Source organism: Leuciscus leuciscus (genome assembly GCF_965113295.1).
Source record: "Leuciscus leuciscus genome assembly, chromosome: 4".
NCBI lineage: Eukaryota > Metazoa > Chordata > Actinopteri > Cypriniformes > Leuciscidae > Leuciscus > Leuciscus leuciscus.
This window is the reverse complement of record NC_138728.1, coordinates 38270303-38292286: the sequence shown is the minus strand read 5'-3', so window position 1 is coordinate 38292286 and position 21984 is coordinate 38270303. Positions and strand designations below refer to the sequence as shown.

The 21984-nt window shown below is 36.7% G+C and overlaps 1 long non-coding RNA gene across 1 annotated transcript in view; it reads left to right on the top strand.

Annotated features, from left to right (window-relative positions):
- Positions 1-543: 543 nt before the first annotated feature.
- The window catches only part of LOC309497530, a 33431-nt gene continuing 11990 nt past the window's right edge, over positions 544-21984 (top strand). Inside the window, exon 1 of the long non-coding RNA XR_014205606.1 lies at positions 544-628. This is a non-coding gene — a long non-coding RNA (uncharacterized lncRNA). The remainder of the gene's footprint in view (positions 629-21984) is intronic.

The following is a 21984-nucleotide window of genomic DNA, read 5'->3' as shown; positions in this document are numbered from 1 at the left end:
TTACCTCAGGGAGTGTTCTGACTGAGTTCGACCACCTCGCTGAATAAAACTCCCACAAATATCACGGAATCACGAACCAACGTCGGCATTATTTAATCCTATGACCAGTGTTTGTAACAGCTGCCGTATGCATATGGATAGCCTCAAACTTAGCAATTTGCAGCTCCCTAAATACAATGACAAGCATATATTCGGCATTCGCGTTTTCCATTTGGACCCTCAAACTTGCTTAGCTATAGTTGCACACACATATAGAGCAACGTGTTTCCACTTTCAAAGTGTATGGCAATATTTCAGCTAAGTCAAACAGTTAAAAGATGCTTTGAAAGTTGTTTTGAAGAGGCTTCCAGCACTCAGCTAGTGTGGGAGGGGCAGTGCATGGGCTGCACGTGCAGTGTCTCCAGCAACGCAAAGCTGCCTGCGGACGCCTGTCTGTAAATAATGCCGGGAAAAAACTATCGGCGAACGCAGCAGCCGCGTATCGGCCGATGCACGTCAAACCCGCAAAATATCGGCCCGATATATCGGCTGACCGATATATCGGTCGATCACTAATAATATGTAATATAATATATATATAATATATATAAATAATATTAGAAGACAAAATTTTTATCTTAACTTAAGTGTTTTCGGCTACATCAGCACAATTTTTAATTTAATCAGAAATCAGAAAAAAAAATTCAGAAAACACACAGATATTATTTTTTTGATAAAGTGTGTGCAGTTTCGTTTTCTTAAGTACCGGTTTAAGAACCGTTTAAGCACCGGAACCGTTTGAAAAATACCGAGTAGGTACTGGTATCGGATAAAACCCAACCAATACCCAACCCTAGTGGCAAGGTTCCAGCTTGGACCTGCAAGGTCTGAGCCCAGCACTCCAAGGCTGGAGGTGGAGCCACAGGCTCAGACCTTGCAGGTCCAAGCTGGGACCTTGTCACTGAGTTACCAATGGAAGACGATGAAGACTGGGTTGTATCAGTGGAGAGCAGTTCACTTACCTCTATGTCAGTTATCTTCTTCAGTCATGCTAACCCCACCTAGTCTCCCTCTCCCACCACCTCTCCTGACTGCTGTTGGTAGCACTTTGTTTTTTTTATTGTATTCTATTGATCTCTCTATGCCCATCCTCAGTCATCAGCCACTGAAGTGCTCAGATTACCACCCAGTCGTCATTGTCTTCCATTGGTAACTCAGTGGCAAGGTCCAGCTTGGACCTGCAAGGTCTGAGCCCGTGGCTCCACCTCCAGCCTTGGAGTGCTGGGCTCAGACCTTGCAGGTCCAAGCTGGAACCTTGCCACTGAGTTACCAATGGAAGACAATGAAGACTGGGTGGTATCAGTGGAGAGCAGTTCACTTACCTCTATGTCAGTTATCTTCTTCAGTCATGCTAACCCCACCTAGTCTCCCGGTCCCACCACCTCTCCTGACTGCTGTTGGTAGCACTTTGTTTTTTTATTGAATTCTATTGATCTCTCTATGCCCATCATCAGTCATCAGCCACTGAAGTGCTCATCACCCAGTCTTCATCGTCTTCCATTGGTAACTCAGTGGCAAGGTTCCAGCTTGGACCTGCAAGATCTGAGCCTGTGGTCTGAGCCTGTGGCTCCACCTCCAGCCTTGGAGTGCTCAGATTCACCTCGACCCGTCACCCTGGCTCCCCTGCACTCCTTCCTCCCTCGACTCTAGCGTTGACCTTTGGCCATTCAACCTCGCCTGGGTCCCTTGGACCTTGGCACGCCTCTGCTGCGGATTAGCAAGCTGTCCACTGCCCTCCGACCCTCCACCCCTTCGGCTCTGGCTAGCTCCGCCTTCACTCAGTTGTCACCTCCGCCCTCAGTCAAAATGGCTCGTCTTCAGCCCTCAGGATCCCAGCTTCCTTCTTGGGGGTCGTCACTGGGGCTCCGTCGGTCGGTCGGTCATCGGCACTTCATTGCTTCCTCGGCTTTACGTCTGCACGAGAGTTTCTTCCAGCGTCTGCCTGTTCGCCGATCGTCACAAGGATGATGCCCCTTAAATCACCATCATGGCTGTTCCCTCCATTCAGTCCGCTGTGGGCTATCGTCCTGGTTGCGCTCTGGGTCAGCAACATCTGGAAACATCCATCTGTGCCTCCACATTCCCATCTGCCTGCATCCACTATCCTTTCCCCTTCTCCACAGCCCTTTGTCACATCCAACTTATTTTGATTTTGACAGCACTATTATATTCAGAACATTGTCACTCAGTGACGGGAATTAAAAAAACTATTACTTCTAAAAACAATAACTTTACATTCAGAACATTTTCACTTAGTGACAGGAATTACAAAACGTTACTTCTAAAAACAACAACATTGCTTTCAGAAGATTGTGACTCATTGTCACTCAGTGTCAATTTTGTCATTAATTATTTTGTCATTAACAAAGTCTCTGATGTTTTGAACTGTCCTGTTTTGTAGCACTGGATGCTCGCACCTTTTGCAGACCTAACATTCCCTCATTGACGCCAAGTGACCTTTACTGATGTGAGATCTGAAGTGTCTTATTACTGCATTCACTTCAGCATTGGTCCATGGTCTTTTGGGTGTTCGCTTTTTTCTTCTGCTTAAGACTAAAAACAAACAAGATGATACATTCTTAGCATTACTAACAACCATTTTTAAGTCATGTGCCTTTTAAACAGAACTTGTTCCCTGGCTTAACTGATATAAATATATGTTTAAAGGATTAGTTCACCTCAAAATGAAAATTTCCTGATAATTTACTTACCCCAATGTCATCCAAGATATCCATGTCTTTCTTTCTTCAGTGGAAAATAAATTAAGTTTGAGGAAAACATTTCAGTATTTTTGTACACAGAATGGACTTTAATGGCAACCAACTATCCCAATGTTCAAAGAAGGTTCAAATGTCCATCTCAATGCAGCTCCAGAGTCTCAACACAATCCCAGTCGAGAAATAAGGGTCCTATCTAGCAAAACGATCTGTCATAAATTTTTTTTAAAAAAAGAACATATATATAATTTTTAAGCACAATTATTTGTGTTGCGCTGGTCTGCAATGCTGGAAATCACATCATCACCTTGGAAACGTCACCTGTCACATCATCCAAGTTATTTATCTGTGTACTCCGGTTCAAAAAAGCAGGGAATGGCGAAAAATTCCATATCATTTTCTCCTCCAACTTCAAAATCATCCGACATCTTTGTTTTAATTTCTGGTGCGTTGCAGACCAGCGCAACACGAACAATTGTGCTTAAAGTATATAGTTTTTTTTCTTTTCTGAGAAAATGCCCAATCGTTTCGCTAGATAAGACCCTTATTTCTCGAATGGGATTGTGTAGAGACTCTGAAGCTGCATTGAGATGGACATTTGAACCTTCTTTGAACATTGGGATAGTTGGTTGCCATTAAAGTCCATTCTGTGTAGAAAAATACTGAAATGTTTTCCTTAAAAAAATAATTTAATTTCTTTTTCACTAAAGAAAGAAAGACATGGATATCTTGGATGACATCGGGGTGAGAAAAATTATCAGGCAACTAATCCTTTAAGTAATGTTTTCTCAAATTGAGCATGACTGTGTTTGTATTTAAGAACAGGTAAGCCAACACAAATTTAAATGGGATTGTATGCCCATATTGCTACTTCAAATGTGAAATTAAACCTATTAAACAGTGTTGAGAACTAGGAAATAAGTGTTATATTTTTGTTCTTTCTTTAATCTATATGCATTACATGAATTCAATTAAAATTAAAACCCACATTTACCATACCATTGTTTTCAGAGACATTTCTGTCAGTGTTTAGTCCTTCAGATGTGTCCTTCGGGCACGGTTTCCTCCTTCCCAAAGGCTCTGTAATAGATAGACATGCTTTGTCTACATAGAAATATTATGCATACATACATAAACCACTGGGCAATACTACAGTTGTAAGATTAATATCTGAATGGCTACTCCACAACAATAGTCTCCTAATGGTTTCCAAACCATTGACAAGCTAACTCGTATTGTATGAGAAAACACTTCCCATCAAAGATTAGAGCTTGGTGCAACGCCAATAGCACCCGTGACTCCTACCGGAGGAACTAGACCTCTCAAAGTCCAATGAAGTAGCAAAGCCAGATTAATTAAAAAACAGGATGTATAAGGTTGCAGAAACCAGGGTTCATTGGTGACTATCAAATGGGAAATGGTGGAAGAAGAGAACACAAGCGGGATGCCCTAAAGGGACAATGTAGAGCCGAAGGGTAACAAATCCTCTGTGATTAGATGTGGACCCTGCTAAACTGCTACAGTAGTTAGGTGGTCTGGTCTTCTGTTACTGGACTTAGAGGAGCATAGAAGATGGGCTGGATGGCCAGTTTTATTGACAGGTTTGTGGCAGTACACAGAATGCAGGTGAGTAGATCCTTCAAGTAGTACACAAAGAATAACAATAAGTAATGAATTGCAGGTGTGATGAGGACATGATGATTCCAGACAAGTGGGAAAAATACACTGCAGAGAGCAAAGGAGCAGACAATGGGACAATATAGATCAGTATCAACAGGTATAGCCAACCCTGCTAAATTGTTAAGCTGTCTGGTCTTGTCACAGGACTCAACGGTGGGCAGAAGATGTCTGGGTTTATTGACAGGTCTGTTGCAATATACAGAACGCAGCTAAGTACATAAAATTTAGTTGACTGTACGAGTTAGCTGGAATAGCTGGATTCCAGCTAAAACGAGGGAAAAAGACAAAAGTGGAAAATACATTAAAGGGGTCAAAAAATAGCCTATTACTTCGAATTTATGATGATTTTTATGTAATAATATTGCTATTGACATTATAGGCAGACTTCTGAACAGCACAAAAGAAAAAAGGCAGTTCATGACCCCTTTTTAAAGAGAACAATGAAGCAGAGGATGAATCTGAGAATGGGGTAATAAACAGTTCAGTTAGGGGAGTCTAAAAGAGCATCACTGAAACACTCTAACTCCTCCAGTGCAGTAAGTTGGTGATCCAAGGAGGTCTGAAACAGTCATTTACCAGACCAAGTGTGTGTGAGTGCAGCAAACATATGGTGCAGGTGATTAGAACTGTGGTTATTCCAATCAAGTGGGAGGAGCTGATAGATATGGAGTAGATAATGTGACTGATTCTGACAGAATATCCCTGGTAGAGAGACAGACCTTCTGACTCTGATGGTACTGGGGAGTTGCAGCTCTTCTTGCATTGGCTCTTTTGTCTTCATACTGCCCTCTGTAGATGGATGTGAGATGAGTCCCAGATAGGGACAGGAACCAAGAACCGGTTCTTCCTTAGAACCGGTGACCAATGAATCAATTCCTTAGAACCATTAGCATGCCTGCTTAACGATTCCGCTTATCGGTTCTGCTTGTTGCAAATGTGTCATGACGTCACACACACGCTGCATTGTTTTGGTTCAGATAGCAGCAAACACTATGAGCAAACATGGCATTGAGGCAGACTACACGCGACACTGCAACATGCGATAAAAGGTATATTTTCCATGTTAATCAGAGTTTTTGCCCTAACCAGCTGCGATGATTCTATTTTAGAAACGGTTTCTATTTTTCTGCGATGTCGCGCTGGAACAACAAACACAGTGTGGCAATGATAATCTCAGATACTGTTTATGTACTTTATTTAATGTTAAAAGCGTGTAATGTGACTTTGAATATAATTTAGTGCTCCCAGCTTTGTAGCTGTAAAAGCAACAATGGATAATTCACCTCAGATCTTAAAATGAAACAAATGGAAACAAGAATGTTCAAACTGTGAAGAAACAAGTGTATTATTTGACAAAGATTGTTTTAGTAACTCAGTAGCCTAATCCAAATGAGCACTGTTAATATTCCAAAAGGCACAAGCTCTTCCTTGACTGTTTTCAGTCTGTGTTTTTAGTTTTTATGGCACATAAATGGCAGTTTTATTTATTTATTATTTTTATTTTATTGTCTGGACCAATGAATGTGAAAATTAACAATTTCCTAATCCTAAAGGCACTCTTCTTGATAATCTTTCCAGGCATACTTGTTGAGAAACACTGCCCTAGGCTATAGGTCCCTGGACTTTACTTTGAGAAGTAGCTCACATACTTTTAGGTTTGTTCGGAGGTTGCTACACATAATTTGTGTATACTCTGTCCTGTGTCTTCTGATCAGATATTAAAGCGAGTTAATACAAACAAACAAATTTGTACTTATTCCCTCACCCAATGAGAATCGATAAGGAATCGAATCGATAAGCATTATCGATAATGGAATCGGAATCGTTAAATTCTTATCAATTCCCATCCCTAGTCCCAGACCCTCTTGCTCTCTTGGAACCAATGGTTCACAACTGGAACCTCAGATGGCACACCTGATCAGGTTAACAGGGAGGCTGGTAGCAGAGTATGCATTAGAACGTGGTTAATTCAGTAGTGGCTTGATTCAGGGAGTTCTGAGCACACTCTGCCCAGGGAATGTGGTGGCTCCAGCGGTGTTGGAAATCGACAATATGACCATGTGTCTCTCTCAATATCCTAGATCTTGAGCTCAGTCTGGAAATTGGGGTCTATGGTCCAAGAGAAAATCCTCTGAGATTGCAAAACACCAGAATATGTTTTTGAAGAGGGTCTCGGCCATGTCAAGAGCACTAGGTGGTTAGGGAACCTACCATGGCGTTTTAGTCATTTTTGTCGGTCTCTGACCCATCACAATTTGCTGTGCCATTGCTGTGGCCAGGCCACAGGCCCGGCTCCTCAGCAAAAAACAAAAGGGAGTGCATCCACTTCCGTATTTATACCCACACTGCGGAGTGTGTAATGCAAAACACTCGTTGCCAACTTCATTGGCTCGTTAAAATATACTCATAGAGGATTGTCTCCATAGCGCAATCCCAATTCATTGTCTCCGTTTCCTCCTTCAGGGAACGGGGGTTACCATACGTAACCGAGACGTTTTTCCACTGTGGCCTTATATACTCAATGTTTCCGGTGGAGCCAAGCATGCACATTTTGCACGCCAATTCCCACTGGCCTTTTCAAGAAAGACTGAAGGTGATTTGTGCTCTGAAAGCAAACTCATAGTGGGAAGTAACATTTCAGTTTTCTCCCTCTGGGAACAAGGGTTACCATAAATAATTAACACATTTCTCTTGTTACAAGGATAGTTCACCTAAAAATTATAATTGTCATCATTTCCTCACCCAAAAGTTGTTCCAAACTTGCATGTATCTGTTTTTTTTCCTACTGAACAAAAAAATGTTTTGAAGAATGCCAAGCAGTTTGTAACCAAGCAGTTCCCAGGCCACATATATATTTGCATAGTATGTTTCCTACTATGGAAGTCAATGGTGCCCAAACATGCTTGGTTCATCAAAATATATTTTGTGTTCAGCAGAACAAAGAAATTTATAAAAGATTGAGGGTGAGGAAATTACAGAATTAATTTTTTTCTGTGAAATATCCCTTTAAAGGTCCCATGACATGAAATTTTCACTTTCTGAGGTTTTTTAACATTAATATGAGTTCCCCTAGCCTGTATATGGTCCCCAAGTTTCTAAAAATTTCAATCGGTGTAAATCGAGCTTTTGCTATCTTTCTCTGCCTTTGAGAAAATGGAGGTTCATACGCGCTGATCTTGAATCTCCTCCTTATGACGTCATAAGGAGGAAATGTTACCTCCCCTGTCTCTGCTTTGCCCGCCCAGAGATTTTCCGCCCATGAGAAAATGCGCTAGGAAGTAGGAACGCGCGCGCGCGATTTTAGTTTGTCCACGAGACGAGAGATATCATGGCTTTTGAGCGAGCGAAGCATAACAATTGCTCAATAATTGGATGTACAAATGAACACCGAAGGGTCAATACAGAGCTGGGCTTGCTGAACGTCTGAAACTAAAGTCTGGATCACTCTCTTTGGCTCAGCTACACACCTCGGACAAGTAAGTCAACTAATGATATATAAGTGTGTTGCTTTACTGTTTATGGTTAACGTTACCTAGATTTTACACGTAGAATGTGGCTGTAACATTAGCTATGCAGCTATGCAGTTTATGTGTGTGAATACACACACTGTAACGTGAGTGTTGTACACGTCTTTGTTATTTGGATAACCGTTTTCCTGTTGGTTATATGGCGCGCGCGATATCCGCATTTCAAGATCGCAGAGCTTGATGATATTGTAATAAGATAAATACAGACGTTACAGATCTCTCATGAAAAGGCAACAGTAGGTTCGCGTTAGCTACATGATAATAACTAAACCATCCGAATAAAGTACCGTATCCAGACATAATATTTTAAACTGACCATTCGGAAACGTCCTGCTGGAGCCGCTGAGTTGCAACTTCTTCATCCGTTGCTTCTCCATCTGGATCAGATTCTGGGTCAAACTGAAATGCTTGAAAGACTGCGTGTCTTCTTGCCATTGCTATATCCAACGTAAACATGCACGCCACGTTCCCGTTGCGCAAGATGGTCAAGGCCACACCCACCCTCCACCTCGCGCCGCCTTTCTCCTCCTCATTAGTATTTAAAGCTACAGACACCGAAACGGCCTGTCTGAAGGAAGCTCATTCTGGGACTGGCTTGTAGTGGCTATAATTCTGCACCGAGGCTGAATTTTTGGAAAGAGATTTCAGATACAGTACTAGGGACCACTAAGGCCTATATTAAAGCCTACAAAAAGTAGCATGTCATGGGACCTTTAAGCAAATCACCTACACCTTCTCATCCAAGTATACAAATACAAGGAGAATCCTAACTGTTATGTAGATACTTTTTTACATTTAAAATACATACCATTCATTTCAGCAGGAGCATCTTCCTGCTGTACATTTTTAGCAGGAATGGTTTCCTCATCTTCGCTGTCCTCCTCCTCCTCCTCATCCTCTGAGAAATCTGAACAATGGAACCCATTTTATTTTCAGATTCAACAATTAATAAACTTCACAGCTAAAAACATGAAATATGGCTTCCTAATAATTATGAAAAGGTTAGTTCACCCAGAAAGGAAATTTCAGTAATTAATTACCTTCATTCATCTTCAGAACACACATTAAGTTATTTTTGATTAAATCTGGAAGCTCTCTGACCCTCTGTAGACAGCAGTATCAAGGTACAAAAACATAGCAAGGACATTGTTAAAACATTATATATACACAGTATATATATATATATATATATATATATATAATGTATATATCAGGGGTTCAACCGTAATTTTATGACACTACAAAGATATATTTTGTGTGAAAAATTAACACTTTATTCAACAATTCTTCTCTCGCAAGTTGCCATCTTCCACCATTATTGATATTACCATGGGGAATGCATGTCCTTTACTCTGCATGCAAACAAGGGGCAGCGCATTCGTGTTCAATGTCAGTAGCAGCCTGTGCATGCATTGTAATAATGTCCATAGCAGCAGAAGATGGTAACCAGAGGTGGACAGTAACAAAGTACCCTAAAAAGCAAAAAGGCAGTAACTACGCAGAGTGCAGAACTGAGAAAAATGACTTTAAAGTTATCCTGTCATCCAGTCTAAGTAGTTGTAGGTAGATTATTAGACATGTGGCTGTTTTGTTACTTTATATAAGCTTATTCTTTGTACATATCAATCCTCATATTTGATATTTTACCCCTATTTTGTAGTTACTGTATTCTTGCTTTGTATTACTTACCAGAAACGTAGCACCATACCAAGGAAAAAGGCAGTAACTGCAATAACTACAGATCCTACTACAATCTTTCTCCAAAACGACACACATTTGAGATAAGATGTTTTGTCACATAACAAAGGATGCCTTGAATGTCATGAAAATGATAACTCATTTTTGACCAAAAATGCAGTTCTGACGTCAACCCAATTCTCATTTTCAACCAAAATACAACTTCTGTCCAACGTTGGAGAATAACGTCAATGTGACGTTGGATTCTGACATCAACCTGATTTTCATTTTCAACATTGTGTTTGGTCTTCTAAATGCTAATTTTGTCATTGATTTGGCAAACACTAACTTATTATAGATACCAGTAGGCTAACATATTCATACTAAAAGCCAAACATCTTTAAATAGGGCACTTATTTTGGACGTTATTGAGTGCATTTATTCAATCTCACATAAAATCCCACTACTGGAACTGTGTTCTCGAAATACATTTCGTAAGGTACTGTATTACATACAACAATAATATAACAATGCATTGACATTTACTTTTTACTTTTGATACTTAAGCACTTTTAAAAACAAGTACTTCTGTACTTTTACTAAGGTAAAGGACGTTGTAGTCCTTTGTCCACCTCTGATGGTAACTCACGGCAGAAGAGTTGTTGAAGTAATTATTAAGTCATTCGTTTTTTTTGTGGACAAAATGTATTCTCATAACATCATAAAATTACAGTTGAACCACTGATTTTACATGAACCATTTTAACAATGTCTTTATTATGTTTCTGTGTCTTAATAGTGGTAGTACTGACTCTACTAATAGACCCTGTCTAAGGAGGGGTCAGGGAGCTTTTGGATTTCATCATAAATATCTTAATTTTTGTTCCAAAGATGATTTAAGGTCTTTTGGGTCTGGAACATGAGGGTGAGTAATTAATGACAAAATGTTCATTTTTGGGTTAACTATCCCTTTAAAGGTCTTTCTACAATATAGACCTATGAAGATTGTAGGGATGGTAATCTTGAGGCACCTCATAATTAAATAATTAATTTGATTAACAATTGGATGGAAACTTAGCTACTGAACTGAATTAAAGGGTCATGAAACCCCAGACTACTTTGCACATCACAGTAGACAAAGTTAGCATCCATTCATTTTAATTGTTTGCTTTTTTGCGCTATTTTCAGCTTCGGGTTTAAAAATCGATATTGTGTTGACATCAATTTGTTATGTGGCAAAGGACTATGGTACATTGATGACGTTTAACGATCTGAAACAAAAGTATCAAAAGCAAAGCGCAAGTCACTTTACACAAGTTACGTCCTACGTCATACTCCAGGATGCATCTCCCTTGATCGCGCATCTCCCGCTACCGGAAGCCAGCTTTTTCCTCTATAAAGTTTTAAATATGTATAATTTTCCGACAAAACTGCACGGATTACCCTCGGAAGGCCTTCGTTTATCCCCCTGCAGCCCGATGGATTACTTTTGTGAAGGATGCGTGCATATTTTTGGGACTTGAAGGAGGAATACAGAGGTGGACCCCATAACTTCTCATTATAATCACTGAAAGATCTAAGACATTTTCTAAAATAACTGAAAATGTGTTTGTCTGAAAAATTATTGACATATGCATCTCGAACGGCATGAGGGTGAGTAAATCATGGGTTTAATATCATTTTTGGCTGAACTATCCCCAACTGTCACCGTCCCGTATACGGCTCGCCTAAGTTTACGTCACTATATTACAATTAAATCCTAATTTAATCATGACAAACTATATATTGTTGGAAAGGTCTAAGACTCCTTAACAGATATTTCAGCACTGTTTTTTGTTACAATTTATGCAGGAACAGTAATAGATGAATTTATGACAAGAGCGCACCTCAAAAAATCTACATCATAACAGGCGTTTCTGGCGTTTGTCACAAAAAGTCGATGCACACACTTTTAATAATTGAAACTTTGGTTTTCATGCTAAAAGTTCATAATAAAACATTTAATCTAGTATTTGTCAATAAAAAAATATAAAATAATATTATCTTCTAAAAAGTATAACATATATATTATCCTCTAAAATATTATATTATATTTTTTTATCGCCTTTTTTTATTACATTCCATATTTTAGTAGTTATCATAAATTAGGTATCATTTGAAAGCTTACGATCTCAGAATTCATCCTGTGAAAACTGTTTTGAAATTGGACATTGTGTTACCATAGAAACGGTACTCTAAATTATTTTATCAGGCTCCTCCCCTTTTGGGCATAATTATGTTTCATAATTTATGATAAAAATATGTTCTAATCTTGACAAAACACATATTGTCAGAAAGGTCTGAGTCTCAAGGTTCCATATTTAGTGACAGAAGTGATATTTGGACAGAAATTTATTAATTTGTTATGTTAGAATGCATACAGTTCAATTCAATGGAATTCAATGACACCCGGTGGCTATTTTTGGTAATACGCCTAAACAAAATCTCATGGGAACTTCAATTTTTGTGATATCAACTTCAAATTTGGAACACAACTTGGTTAGATATATGGCTTTCATTTTATAGTAATTTTTTTGTAAAACATATTTTGTAAAATATATATTTTATATAAAAGAAAAATATTAAATAAATCATATTTGATTTAATGTAAATTTAAACTTCCATAACTTTTTCATACTTTAATTTTTTGAAGTGCTTTCACTTCAGCAATAATCTGCTATTTTTCCCCTTTAAAACAAGACCAAACTTAGGTCTATACTCCAAAGCATTCTTGAATTACAACCATTTAAGCTTGAATAGTGCATTTTAATGTACATTCTCAAAAAGGGGGGTGACAGCTAAGGGGTTAAGGCATAGGACACATGTAGGCCTTCCTCTTCATCAACAACATTAACACGACACTGTGTACACCAGATGCAACACCAAAATACAGTAAAACCCTTTATAATCAGTGATTCCGTCTACAGATAAGCTGTGCGACGTGACAAATCTATGTCTATTAGATATTTATGACGTCCTGACACATTTTTGCAATGGTCACTTGGTTGCGTCCAGTTTAGACAGCCTCTAACTGGTGTGACGCGATGAGACAACTGTCGTGTCCTGTGTGACTGAAGCCGAGAGCAAGATATGCCTCGTCATAGAGCTGCACAATTCAATTCAATTCTACACAGTCTGCTCTCTGTGTGTCAGCGGCATTGAGAACACTTTTTCAAAAGGTTTAATATACATGGGTATCCACAGGAGTAAATCACGCACATCTTATTTTCATTACGGGTGCTGGATCATAAGTATAATCCATGTAGTAGTAAGTAACAGATCCGCACACCGAATAAGCTCCCATTCAAAAACTTTATTAGTGAATAAAGTTTTTGAATGGGAGCTTATTCGGTGTGCGGATCTGTTACTTACTACTTAATATACATGGGCAAATCGAAAAAAGAAGGAATTTTCTTACCATCATTGTCACTGCCTGGCCTTCTAGCTTCCTGCTGGGATCTAACCATGATTTCCTGGAGTGAAAAAAATATATATAATAAAATAATTAAAAATAATTATTCCATGAAAGACAGAGTGGATATGGATATTAGGGATAAGCTAATTTTCACACTGGTAAATACACTTGCAACAAATTGTCTTTGGGAACAACTGAGATGAACCAGAATTCTCTTTTTTGACACTCATTTCTCTAGCTCCCAAGGAGTATATCATTTACATGATTTCAGGCACTGAGGGCAATTATGAGGACATGATTTGGTTAACGAGGACTCATATGACTATTGTATGTGACTCAGCAGTAGACTATTGTTTTACAACACTTGTGTGTGTTTACTCATGGTTTATGAGGACATTATTTGGTTAATGAGGACTCGTATGACTATTGTATGTGACTCAGCAGTAACTATTGTTTTACACTTGTGTGTGTGTGTGTGTGTGTGTGTGTGTGTGTGTGTGTGTGTGTGTGTGTGTGTGTGTGTGTGTGTGTGTGTGTGTGTGTGTGTGTGTGTGTGTGTGTGTGTGTGTTTACTCATGGTGTACTCATGGTACGATTAACACACACAAGTGTTTTTAACAATAGTGTACTGCTATATCACATTTAGTAGCAATAAGAAAACTTTACTGTAGATCATGTTTTAGCGTGTGTGAAACTTCATTGACAAAAGTATTAACGAACCTCTTCAGGAGACGTGACTTTACTTCCTGTCATGGCTGGAGCGACATGGACAAACTATAAGACAGAAACAAAGAGAAAGGAGCAATAATGTGACTCAGCAGTAACTATTGTTTTACACGTGTGTGTGTTTACTCATGGTTTATGAGGCCATTATTTGGTTAATGAGGATTCATATGACTATTGTATGTGACTCAGCAGTAACTATTGTTTTACACGTGTGTGTGTTTACTCATGGTTTATGAGGACATTATTTGGTTAATGAGGATTCATATGACTATTGTATGTGACTCAGCAGTAACTATTGTTTTACACTTGTGTGTGTTTACTCATGGTTTATGAGGACATTATTTGGTTAATGAGGACTCATATGACTATTGTATGTGACTCAGCAGTAACTATTGTTTTACAACACTTGTGTGTGTTTGCTCATGGTTTATGAGGACATTATTTGGTTAATGAGGACTCGTATGACTATTGTATGTAACTCAGCAGTAACTATTGTTTAAAACTATTGTTTTACAACACTTGTGTGTGTTTACTCATGGTTTATGAGGACATTATTTGGTTAATGAGGACTCATATGACTATTGTATGTGACTCAGCAGTAACTATTGTTTTACACTTGTGTGTGTTTACTCATGGTTTATGAGGACATTATTTGGTTAATGAGGACTCATATGACTATTGTATGTGACTCAGCAGTAACTATTGTTTTACACGTGTGTGTGTGTGTGTGTGTGTGTGTGTGTGTGTGTGTGTGTGTGTGTGTGTGTGTGTGTGTGTGTGTACTCGTCTATCTATCTAACTGGGGACCTTGGTGTCGTTACACACTCACTAACAGGGGACCGTCGAGCCAAGTGGGGACATTTTTCAAGTCCCCTGTTGGTCATGCTTTAAAACATGTTAAAATCAGCCAAAACACGCTCTGGTTAATTTTGTACATTTTTGACCAAGTGGGGACTTACATGTGTGTGTGTGTTTAAGTCCATACTCAGCAGCGCTCCTGTAGGCTGGAGCAGGAACTGCAGTGGCCCATTAACACACGTCGTTCACACTTCTCTATTGTCTGAATGGCTGCTGTCCTTGAGAGGCTCTGAGACTGTAGAGCTGCTGTTTAACTGCTTCAGTAACACTTTATAATAACTGCACGCAATTAATCATTAGTTAAGCATTAGTAAAGAGTTAATTCATTTATAAAGCATTAATATACACTAATAAGCAGTATATAAATGCAGTTATAAATGCTTTATTCCTGTTTTAAAAGCATATCTATGTGTTTAATAATTGTATTTTCATACTTTATTAATGATCAATTTATCATTTCTAAATGAAGTATAGCATCATTTACAAAGCAGTTATTTAGGAGTTGTCAGTGGTTCATAAGATCCCTTAGAAAGTGTGAGTAAATGATTAAACTAATTCAATGTACATTCATACATCATACACTTATTATTCAGACATATAGTAATAGTTACTTAGTGTGTTAATAAATGCTTTATTAACATGTATTTCTACTGTAGTTCAGGTAGTTATAAAGCATTTAGTAGAGGTCAGTTCACAATTTTTTGTGAGCTCATCTAAAGTGAGGACTAGTTATGCTAGTTATGTAGGAGATTTAAAGGCTGTTAATATTTCTATGTTCTCTATCATTGTGTTGTGTTGTGTTTGTTTCCTTTTTCTGTTTAGAAGATAACTGAGTCTTTAAATCTCCTTTATAAATGCTTTACTAGGCATAACTAGTCCTCACTTTTGCTCACAAAATAGTGAACTGACCACTACTAAATGCTTTATAACCCCCTGAATCTACTACATTTACTCACACTTTCTAAGTGATCTTATTAATCACTGACAACTCCTAAATAACTGCTTTGTAAATAATGCTATACTTCATTTAGAAATGATAAATTGATAATTAATAAAGTATGAAAATACAATTATTAAACACATTATAGATATCCTTATAAATCAAGAATACAGCATTTAAAGCTGTATTTATAAATGGCTTATTAATGTCTGCTTTATGAATTATGATTTAACTGTTTACTAATGCTTAACTAATGATTAATTAAATGCAGTTATTATAAAGGGTTACCATATATATATTATATAATATTTTTCAGAATATAACTTCAAATATGCATTTTTGTAATAAAAAATAAAATAAAAAAAACATGCCAAGAGGGGATCTACAACTCAATGTTATAATTATAATGTAATTATTATTATATTATAAAGGTATTAATAATGCGACAGATAGTATTGGCTGCCTATTAATTAAAACATCATTTCTACAAAAAAAAAAAAAAAAAAAATCAATAGACATGTCCTTATTTTTCTGTTTCCTTTGTTTCTAGGATGTTGATGTACAGAGAAAGTCAGTGTTTGAAATATTGCTCAATTTAAATGCAACCAAACATATGTCGTTCGTTACCATCCAACAGTGGACCTTTCTTTAAGATCTAATTCAAAACTTTTGAGTTGACTTGCTGCATCTGGTCATTTTGAAGAAACAAAAATTAAATCATTTTTTTCATAATATAACTTTAAAAAAAATTAAAATTAAAAAAAATAAACATGCCAAGATTGAATCTCAACTCTGAACGATCTCTACCTATACAACAGTGGACTCACAATAGCCTGCAATGGAACTGTGTGTGTGTGTGTGTGAATAGTTAAGTATGTCTTTATTTTGTAACTATAAGTTATATATATTTATATATAGGCCTTCATAGATACTTTCTATGCTTGGTTATGCAGTCCCTAACAATTTACTTGCCATTGTTATGTGCCATTGCACTCACACATACATGTCTATATTACTAACAGACCAATGTCGCTCTACACTGGCCAAGTGAGGACTCAATGAACGATGTCTATCTATACAAGAGAGGACTTGAACAGTGTGTGTGTGTGTGTGTGTGTGTGAACAGTGAAGTGAACTGGCAGTGAAGTCTGTCTTCATTATGTATATATAGTATATTATATAGTATATTATATATTATGCCTTTTATCAGTCATAATATTTGTTTATTTTATTTAACACTTATTTTCTCTCTTCATAGATACTTTCTATGTTTGGTTATGCAGTCCCTTTAGGGTTTATAGGATTAATCAAACAGAAATAGCTCTTTAAGGTAACGATTTCAGGTCACTATAGTGACCTATATTTAGTATAGTGTAAAGCATACTTTATACAGTGAATAATGATTTTATTAATCAAAATGAACTTCGCGTCCCCAGTTGGATGGTAAAGAACGATACGTGTTTGGCTGCTTTGTACATTTCTTGCCATCACAAACACACTGTAAAGATTTTGGAGGTCAATCTCAAAATGTTATGTCGAAAAACTAAAGTGCAATAAATAATACACGCTTTAGGGTCTGTTTACACGACATCATTTTCAACTGAAAACTGAAAACGTTTTGGCCGTTCATTTCAACGAAAATGCCATTTTGGGGGCCTGACAATGAAAGCTTTTGAAAACGAGTTTTTGTGAGCTCATCTAAAGTGAGGACTAGTTATGCCTTGTAAAGCATTTATAAAGGAGATTTAAAGGCTGTTAATATTTCTATGTTCTCTATCGTGTTGTGTTTGTTTCCTTTTTCTGTTTAGAAGATAACTGAGTCTTTAAATCTCCTTTATAAATTATTTACAAAGCATAACTAGTCCTCACTTTAGATGAGCTCGCAAAATAGTGAACTGACCACTACTAAATGCTTTATAACTGCCTGAATCTACTACATTTACTCACACTTTCTAAGTGATCTTATTAATCACTGTAAACACCTAAATAACTGATTTGTAAATAATGCTATACTTCATTTAGAAAAGATAAATTGATTTAATAAAGTATGAAAATGCAATTATTAAACACATTATAGATATGCTTCTAACTCAATAATACAGCGTTTAAAGGTGTATTTATAAACTGCTTACTAATGTCTGCTTTATGAATTATGATTTATCTGTTTACCAATGCTTAACTAATGATTAATAGGATGCAGTTTTTATAAAGGGTTACCATATATATTATATTATATTTCTCAAAATATAACTTCAAATTTGCATTTTTTTTAATTAAAAAAAAAAGCATGCCAAGAGGGGATCTGCAACTAAATGTTATAATTATAATGTAATTATTATTATATTAAGATATTAATAATGCGACTGATAGTATTGGCTGCCTATTAATTAAAACATAATTTCTACTCTTAAAAAAAATCAATAGACATGTCCTTATTTTTCTGTTTCCTTTGTTTCTAGGATGTTGATGTACAGAGAAAGTCAGTGTTTGAAATATTGCTCAATTTAAATGCAACCAAACATATGCCGTTCGTTACCATCCAACAGTGGACCTTTCTTTAAGATCTAATTCAAAACTTTTGAGTTGACTTACTGCATCTGGTCATTTTGAAGAAACAAAAATTAAATCATTTTTTTCATAATATAACTTTACAAAAATAAAAATTAAAAAAATTAAAAAAATTAAACATGCCAAGATTGAATCTCAACTCTGAACGATCTCTACCTATACAACAGTGGACTCACAATAGCCTGCAATGGAACTGTGTGTGTGTGTGTGTGTGAACAGTTAAGTATGTCTTTATTTTGTAACTATAAGTTATATATATTTATATATAGGCCTTCATAGATACTTTCTATGCTTGGTTATGCAGTCCCTAACAATTTACTTGCCATTGTTATGTGCCATTGCACTCACACATACATGTCTATATTACTAACAGACCAATGTCGCTCTACACTGGCCAAGTGAGGACTCAATGAACGATGTCTATCTATACAAGTGAGGACTTGAACAGTGTGTGTGTGTGTGTGTGTGTGTGAACAGTGAAGTGAACTGGCAGTGAAGTCTGTCTTCATTATGTATATATAGTATATTATATAGTATATTATATATTATGCCTTTTATCACTCATTTTGAAAACGATGCCTTTACCATCTGCATGTAAACAACATAAACGTGAATTTGTGAAATTGTTACGTCATTCCAACCCGGTCACACTAAATGCGTCTCTATAGCACACATTGTGTTTATTGTGCAATTTATACGTGCATATGATAGGCATGGGTGGGTTTAGGGTAGGTTTAGTAGTGGTGTGTAATATGTAATATGTATTATATGTTTGGTTAGGATTAGTTTTGTAGGATGTGTGTGTATTACACTCAATAAAGTGCGTATTATATGCATGTAAAAAAAAATATTTTCGCGTAAAAATTGCACGATAAACACAATGCGTGCCATAGAGATGCATTTTCATGACATCAGGCAGGTCATGCACAAGTATATAACATGGTCACATGCGTACTTATCATCACGTGTTCACATGTTCATGAGTATTTGAGTTTTTTTTTTTTTTTTTTTTTTTTTGACAAAGTAAGAAAGGTTTGGGGTGTGCTTTTAGATGGGCCTTTAAAATTTGACAAACAAATATCTTCAGTAACTGGATCTAGTTTCTATCAACTCCGTCTTTTGTCTAAAATTAAACACTTCCTAACTGACAAAACACTAGAGATGGCTGTTCATGCTTTTATTACTTCCCATTTAGACTACAGCAACTCATTGTATTGCGGTATTTCCAAGTCACAAATCGCTCGCCTTCAACTGGTCCAAAATGCTGCAGCAAGATTTATTCACAAAAGTAGTAAATATAATCACATGATGATGATGATACATTTTATTTATATTGCACTTTTCTGCTTTACATATAGCCTCACATTCAAGCTGGGGGCAAGCTGGGGCCAGTTGTACTGTTAGAGGGGCCAGTTTAGACCTTATTGTTGTCATATCATTTTCTGCACTGCACTATAGGCATTAACAGGCAAAATACCATGATTACCAATCATTCAACAATGTATTTGCATTGCCATTATATTTTTTAAATTTGCATTACATATTCAGAATCAGTCACATTAACTGCATTCTACGATTTTTGTGTTTTTTTTGCAAAAAGATCAGCAAATTCATCTAGATTTAAGGCCTTTGCCCTCCTTGACTCAATACTTAGAACACCTAAATTGCTTAATCTGTCATCTGACATTGTGGACCTGAGATAGGTTTTCACCAGCTTTAGTGCATACAATATAATATACAATTAAATTATGCTTATTTTAAATGTATTGTGCAGGCTAGGTATAAAAAATATAGGAAAAACCATGATAATATGAAACGCTTCAAAACAGAGCGCACAAAGCGCGTATGCGCATCGCGGGTGCAGAATGATGTGCTCAAAGCAACATGGAGTCACAGTGTTCAGCGCTGCACAAGTGCGCATTTAAAAGTTCACGGCACAAAGCGAAGAAATTTCGAGCGCACAAATCCTAGTGTAGCCTATATCTGTCCAACAGTTTATTGATCATTTGTTTCTTCACATAGTGAAGTTTTAAATTCCAGTTATTGTGCGTTTGATGCTGATTCATAGTCCTTGTGGTGTGAACAGGCACACGGTAGCGAGTCGTATTAAAACAGCAACAAACATAAAATACAAATACACAAAATAAAGTCATTTTATGCAAATCCACAGCCTTTTATCTACAGATCAAGCATTATAATGTGTATATATCATATTGGAGAGAGTTTTACCGTGCATATATATAACATAATATAAATTAACATTACAAAAGTTAATGATAGTACATTTCAAATACCTAAAAATTGACAATTAAGTGATTTTGTTCGAGTCAAAAATATTACTTAACATTAATGAACCAACGGTACACATTTTTTACTTTAGCAATCTTATGGGTTGTGGTCTCTCAGACATTGGCAGTAATAAAAATACAATAAAAACATAGTTTCCCTTTGGACTTAAATTACATATCTTTGTGGTATACGGTAGAAATATTGCACATTTCAGTCTAGCTTAGGTTTTTAAAATAAATAACACAGTCTTGGAAATAATATGTAAGCATGTGCAAATAAGCCTGTATAGTAAATCAAGTTCTGTTGGTCTTTGTGTTTAAGTGAGAAATTAATTCATTTAAATTGAAAGATCTCAATGTTTATAAGATCTTTCAATTATGTTTAACAGTTTTGAGCGTATAAAAGAGTGTATAAAAATGGGCTCTGAGTTTTGGCAGTGGTTGTGTCTAAGTGAAATATGTAGTTTGGAAGATGTAGTCACTGAATGCATTAATACAACATTGAATGACACATACATTTGCAACACTTCTACAGTAATACCGTAGTAAAATATTTTCAGAATCTAAAAAATTAAATACTATCAAAACAATTCGATGTAGCTGAACACATACAGGTATTAATCTTTCAGTTTCATCACCATCTATAAAAAGGGGAAACTTGGGGGAAATGTGTACTGTACTGTAAACAATGACCATGTGACATAAAATGCTGTGAATTCTGAACAACAGAAAACAGCAGAAATATGTTAGAATTCTACCCGTTATTTGTGTGTTTTTTTATTTAACGTGTGTTTTTGGGGGGTAAAACCTTTTCTAGTGTTCTGGAAGAATGAGTTGATCTGAGAATGAAGTTTCAGTGCATTTTGAATGTGAAATGAACTGCTGTCAAGCTGTAAGTTGGTTTGGAGAAGATATCATGGTCTTTTAACCTGATATCATTTAAGACATCATTTAAGACTGTGGTATAAATGATTGAATGATTTAACCATAACTCATTACTATCCTTGATATTCTAAAATAGGTATTTTTCATGTGTATGTAGACTAGGGTGTGTGATATTGAGTTGTTGCACTTCCCCCCCACACGCAATTTACATATCAATGCAGGAAGGCCTTAAAGGCCAGTGTTTTTCTTAGGTGAGAAAACTGGCCAACAACCCCAGAGTACTGTTACCAATATCTGTGCAACTTCTCAAATACACTAGAATAAACTAGAGAAAACGCTGGGATTTACCCTGCCAAATTAAATTAAATTACAGGTTTTTACAATCGCTATGACACATTTCTCAATATTTAGGTACATTTTCAAAACTCTTCACTCAGTTCTCCTAACCAACTTACAGCTTGACAGCAGTTCATTTCTCATTCAAAATGCACTGAAACTTCATGTCTCAGATCAACTCATTCTTCCAGAACATTAGAAAAGGTTTCACCCATACACTTAGTGATACACTTTGTCACACATAAAACAAAAAAACACAAACAACAGGAGCATTACACAATGTTTTCTTT